Source organism: Tetrao urogallus (assembly GCF_951394365.1).
Source record: "Tetrao urogallus genome assembly, chromosome: 8".
In the NCBI taxonomy this organism is placed as follows: Eukaryota; Metazoa; Chordata; class Aves; order Galliformes; family Phasianidae; genus Tetrao; species Tetrao urogallus.
The window spans coordinates 3,571,970-3,578,520 of record NC_136821.1 but is presented as its reverse complement, the minus strand read 5'-3'; positions in this window follow the sequence as shown (position 1 = coordinate 3,578,520).

Sequence of the window (6,551 nt, the reverse complement as noted above, 5' to 3'; positions counted from 1 at the left end):
ATCACTGGTACTGACTGGCTGATCCAAGTTCAGATCTGGACACAAAGGTATAAGAAACTGGAAAAGCTCTAAAGAAAAGCTAAGCAATCAGGAAAAGATAAAGGGAAATAACTTATACAGAAAAGAAAAAGAAAAAAAAAGAGACAACTGAAGAAGTGGAGCACAGGCTTCAAAACAGGTTAAGAGCAGTTACAAAAATGATGATCATATCCCACTGCAATATCCGGGGCACGGGGCTGGGAGCACACAAGAAGCTTAAATGGTTAGGAAAAAAAATAAGAATAGGTCCTAGGAGAAACATGTTACCTCCAGGGAGAGTTAAGCAACGGATTAGGTTGTTGAGGGGCGAAGGTGAAGACGTCAGAACGTATTCCTGGGCACTGTGTGCATTCAGCACAAGGCTGAACTCCTGAGAAATGGGTTTTCTTTCCTAAACATGAGGGCTGTATGAGTGTAGACCCCTGCCAGGCAAAGCAGCAGGTGACTTTACTGCTTCTCAGAGCTCCACGCAGGCTTTTGATATCTCTTTTTCCTAAACCACCAAGGCAGCCTGTGATTGAGAATTTTCTATCATGTCAAGCATGCTACCTTAAGTATGAAGTGTTCTGAGGGATCCTCTGGGGAAATAAAGTCAGAGCAGAGGGAGGGCAGCAGCAGCCAAACCTGGGACTCCAGTCCTGAGGAGGAAACCTACCCCACCAGGAACCAGAAACAGATGTCATCATTTTTGTTTAGAGCATCTACGAGAAGTGAGCGCTACAAAAAAAAGCACTTAATAAAGTACTTGGACAGAGAAATAAGGAGGAAGGTTTGACGTTTTCCAAGCTTATTTTCACAGCAGTATGAAAGGAAATGAGGTAGAGTCAGAGCTAATTCTCCTTATATAATTTCACACGGAATGATTAGTTCTGCCCCAACGGTAACAGCTTTCCAGAGGGTCCTGCTTGTCGCAAAGATTGCATACAGATGCTCTAAGTGCAGCTTCCCTATTCTCTGCTGACAACCAACTTAAAAGGACAATATAATCATCTTACTATAGAATGAAGTTCACAGCATGCAGAGGGAAGGAATGTCACAGCTACCACAGAACTGCAGTTGCACATGGGGGGCTGCGAGTTTTCAAAGTTTAATCACGAAACAGACTCGTGAAAGGGAGCATATGAAGGAGCCTGATGTTCTGGCAATGCCCGGTGGCACACTGGGACATCAGGGGTAGCACAGCCACATTCCCACAATGAAAGGAGGCAAAGAGAAGCAGTCGTGTCACATGCTCACACCACTTTTTATTTTCTACTTATTAAGGCAGGTTTTCGATCTTTCCTGTGCTAATGCTCCCTTCGTAAGCCTGATTAGTGAAGCATTCCACACGTACAGGAGTGCAGAAGGTGGTGGAATTCTCTAAGGCACCTGGGTCACTTCTGGGTGAAATACCCATTACTGGTGATTTGTCTGAGCAAAGCCAAGAATCCCACCCACTGGAAGAGCCAGAACTGAGCTCAACATCACACGGATAACATTAGAACTCCCTGCAAAGCCTTGCAGTAGGTGTTAATGCTTTCATGAAGCTGTGTTTTCTACTTAACCCTCAAATAGACATTCATACAAAATCCACATTCAATTCCAAAACTGCTGCTGCAAATAAGTATAGCAACTGCTACTTCTTAAAAAACAAACACACAACACTTTATATAAATACCTATATACAAATATATGGTTTCCCAGGGAGACAGAGCCTACTTTAATGAATGGGACTATCAACTCAAAACCTGTATGATTCCCTGGAACAACATGCCAAATATCTAGTGAGGATGTAGCAAGCTGTAGCCCAATAGAAGTATGAATGATAAGGAATTTAATCGTGCATCTTTTGCACTCCTTAGCACAATCATTTGTTTTTACAAAAGGCCTGCAGATTAAACACAAAGCACGCCATTAGTTTTAGGCACAGAAAAGACCAGTTTTTTATGCCTTGCCAGAAATAATGACTAATTAGGCCAACACTACCTTACAGTTATTTCCATAAATCCTGCCTCTATATTTAAATCACAACCAAAAAGAAAACTGACTTAATGATAACAAAAGCATATTTTCTGTAAAAGTTTCTGTTAAGTAAGATCAGGAGAAGAAATTATTCTCCAAAGGCAACACGAAGATGATGTTGTTTATTTGGAGAACTTGATTTTATCTCAAACACAAAGTTTTCAGCAGAAATGCACTGTGTTAAACTGCAATACAACAGACAGACATTGTAAATGGCAGAACTTTTAAAGAGAAATCTCAGCAAAGGAAGAGCTTGATGTTTCCGTTTTTGTTTTTTTTTTTTTTAAGACCTGGCCCTAGAAATGGAGCTATCTGCATTTTCTTTCTCCCAGCTATTCTGCCACTGGCCGCATACCATCACTGCTTCACCTGATCACTTTCAATTTCAGCATTCATACACATTTATTCTTGCACATACATATAAAGCTCTGCAATATTCTGCAAGTTCCTCCACGTGAAGACTTCAAACAGTTCTGTTTCTGTTAGATGGGTTTAATGCATAGGAACCACAAGTCTCAGCTCTCCAAAGGAAAGACTTCTCTTTGTCTTTTCAGATTGAGGAAAAATAATACAGAGCAACAGTGAGAACTTCATCCTTCATTCCAAGACATGTGACCACTGAATCCTGCTGCTGTGAGTAACACCCATGGGCCATCAATTCAGCAGATCTTACATTCCAGAGAGGAATAAAAGCCTAATCTATTAAAGCTGAATCCAACAAGTTAGGCATGAATTTAAGAGTTGGTTGGGTTTTTTCCAACCCCAATGACAGCTTCTAATAACGATTAGGAATCCTGCAGTCTAGATGAGCAAGTCTTGAGTACAGCAATTATAAGCCTCATATGTGACCATGAGACAAACCCACTCTATCCATCAAGACCACCATCACTATAAGTTCACTGTTCCCAGAAGCAAAGCCAAAGTAAACTCTTTAAGGACCACTGGTGCATCTCTAGGGGGAAAAGTTTCCACAACTCCTATGGTAGTACTATAAGTGGACTATAGGTAACCTGTTGCACAAAAATGGCATCTGACTACCCAGAAATAATCCTGCAACAGAACTAGGGACTAGTCTACAAAGCCACGCTGTTGTACACACAATACTTAAACATGCTTTCAGATGCAAAATAGATTAAATGATTCAATTCCTCTTTTTTTTTTTTTTTTTTTTATTTTATTTTTTTATTTATTTTTTTTTTTTTTATTTTTTTCCCCCCAACCTAAGTTCTCAACATTTTTAATAACAATTCAGCAAAACTAGGGCATGGAAATGATACGTTAAACCTAGCTGCATCTGAACTGCTAATGACAGAACTGCTAATCACACCTATATTAAACCTCACACATATATATTTGATTACATGTATACATATACACATATCTAAATCAAGGTTTCTTGTACAGCATCAATTTGCATTGGGATTCAGAAGCCTCAGCTGTTTGTGTTCCTTCTGTGCCTTAACCCTAAGAAGTAACAATTCATGGGAGCACATCAAATCACATTCAATGCCCGGCCCTGCCTGTTCTCCTCCAAGGTCTGCACTCCATTCTTAATTTCACATATTCCATTGTTAATTTTAGATATTTCTCCATTTCTCATTTGGACATCAAAAAAGCTACTCATACTCAAAAGATCATCAGTCTGAAGTACCGGCTTCCCTATTGTCATTTATAAATTGAGCTTTGATTACTTGCCTACAGGAAATACCACGGATCAGCAATAAAACATATACACACACTGCCATACAGCTACAGTCCAGGATCCAGGATAACAGGCTGCTCGAAGATGCGGCTCTCAGACTTCCAATTCCATATTCTCCGCCTGGTGCTTCACACATTTATTTTTACACTCACATCTGCCGTGCAGCAATAGCAGCAATACGGATAGCCAAGGTGTACCTGTAAGACACGCTTTGATAGGAATCTGTTCCGAAGGAAATTCACACGGGGCCTCGTGCCCTCGCAGCACCCAGGCGCTGCACCGCACCGCTAACTGCACCGCTTAGTGATGGCTGCGGGCTCTCAGCAGCCCCTGTTAACAATGCTGCCACCAGAGATCAAGATGATTTTCCTGCTTCACAAACTTAGCAGAGGACTTGTCTCACACACACGCAGAGAAAAAAACAATGCTACATAACGTACTCCCAAAACGCAGCAGTCTACTGTATGTCTTTCTGAGAACCTTCAATATAAGCAGTTTCTCCTCCACTTTTACTTTTTTTCCTGTTAGCCAGCAATGCTCAGTTATACAGCCAGATCAAAACAAATGAGACACTCGCTCATTTCAAGTTTTCAAATCATTTTCTTTGGTTTTGTTACTATTCTCACTACACAATGGCTGCTGCCTCATGACCAGCAGTACGCAGAAGCACTCAAGAGACCAAATATTACTGTCTTATTATTTCATAGAATGGCCTGGGTTGAAAAGGACCACAATGCTCATCTAGTTTTAACCCCCCTGCTATGTGCAGGGTGGCCAGCCACCAGACCAGGCTGCCTAGAGCCACATCCAGCCTGGCCTTAAATGCCTCCAGAGATGGGGCATCCACAACCTTCATGGGCAATCTGTTCCAGTGCATCACCACTATCACTAAAATCTAACCTTAGAATATGTTCTCAGTGTATTTTCTTACAATAAAATGCAACTCTCTTCACATAGGAATAAATGTTCGCATTTAAGACAAGATTTTCTTTTGAACACATAGCTTAAGATCCAATTTAAGCAGAAACAGCATTTTTTTTTTAACTGATTTATTTAACCAGGTGAGAACTCTAATCTCAGAACAAGATTTCCTCCTTACAGCTGAAAGAGCTGATAAAAGAGAATATTCCACACTGAGTATTTGCTCACCAACTGCTGCAACAGAAATACCTTATCTCAATGGAAATCCCAATCTGGACTGTGTAGCACTGTATTGTATAAACATATTCTGATCTGGCAAAGCCAAACAATGCAGCATATAAATCCTTACTTTTTTCTTCCTTAGATAAGTCAGATTCCAGCTAGACACAGAAACAGTAAGGAATTCCAATACAGCAAATGCTGCTGAAGTCATCTTTCCATCAGAAAGAGCTTGATAAGACCACAGCTTTACCTTCAGCTTTTGCCCAAACTCCAGGAGCCCTGAGAAAAACAAAGTAATGTGCTGTTTTGATGGTAAGAACACCTACTGGAATTTCTTCTTGTCTGTACAGCAGTTTGGTCAGGGACCAAATATATAAAATAAGTCCACGGTGTAGATAGTGTCAGGAGCCTTAAAAAACTATATATTTAGCTCCTATATTTAGCTACAGGCAACGTCAGAGACAGCAGCATCAGAGTGCAGAAAGCATTTATGAAAAGCTAAACCAGGAACTTTTTGTTTTCATATTCTCAAATTTTATTGAGCAGAATTGTTTGAGGATAGTTTACTACTTTTACCGGCCACTCTAAAATGGGCCTTCAGCCAAACACATCTTTGAAATACGTCTGTATTTTGGTTTTAGAACAACATTAAGGAAGTTATATAACTTTTACATTGGAGTCTGAGTGACTTAGCAGCATAAATGACAAGTTTCAGCTGTAAATTAGGTACTTTACAAGCTCTGAGCATGACTACAGCAACAGTACCAGTTCTACTTGGTAATGATCCTAAGGCGAAGCAATCAGCAAGGATTAATTAACAGCACTGTTAACTTGGGGCAAAGCCCAGGCTCCCAGCACATCCTCAGCATGCCAGCTCACACGGCCACAGCAGCACCTGCAGAGAGCACTGACATCCAAGCGGGCTGAACTCAGCTTTGTGTCAGGTTCAGCTCCTTATCCACACTTAAATGCTACCTCTCCTCTTATCTCCATTTTTACTATTTTCCTCTCTGCCATTTAGATTCAACTATTTATCCTTCCTACACAGCTCACACTTTCCCAACACCTTCCTTAGACGCTGCCTTTAAGAGATGTTCATCGGTGTCACATCAGGACAGGAATAACCCATTGCCTACAGTTTGTGCTGTTCTTCCTTCCTGGGGCTTCACTGTACCACTCTAAGCAAGATAACTGACAATAATGCTAGGACCATCACTGCCTTACAAGGCAAACTATGTATTTATGTGCAGAAAGAAGGATTTTGTCCTGTATCTGTAAAGCACCTGTGTCTTGAGCTAGACTGGATGGCAGGGTTGCTGCCTAGATTCCATCACTTCCTTCCACTGGCTGGCTAAAAACAGGAATGACAAATTGTTCAGAAATTTTGTAAAGACCGAGGTATTACAGCAGGGAAAATGATCCTCACCTTTTTGTACGAACTAGGCATATAAACAAATAAAAAACACCACTGTTAAAATACGTAAATAAAAATAAAGGTTTGAAGGAGAAAAAAAAAAAAAAAACCATAACTGTCTTCAATTGACTTATCTGATCTGAACTCACGGCTGTTAAGTTTATGACAGAAAGTACTCTTCCAAAGTGCATTACTATGCCTGGACTTCTCAGAAAGGTTAAAAAAAAAAAAAAAAAAAAAAAAAAGAAAAAG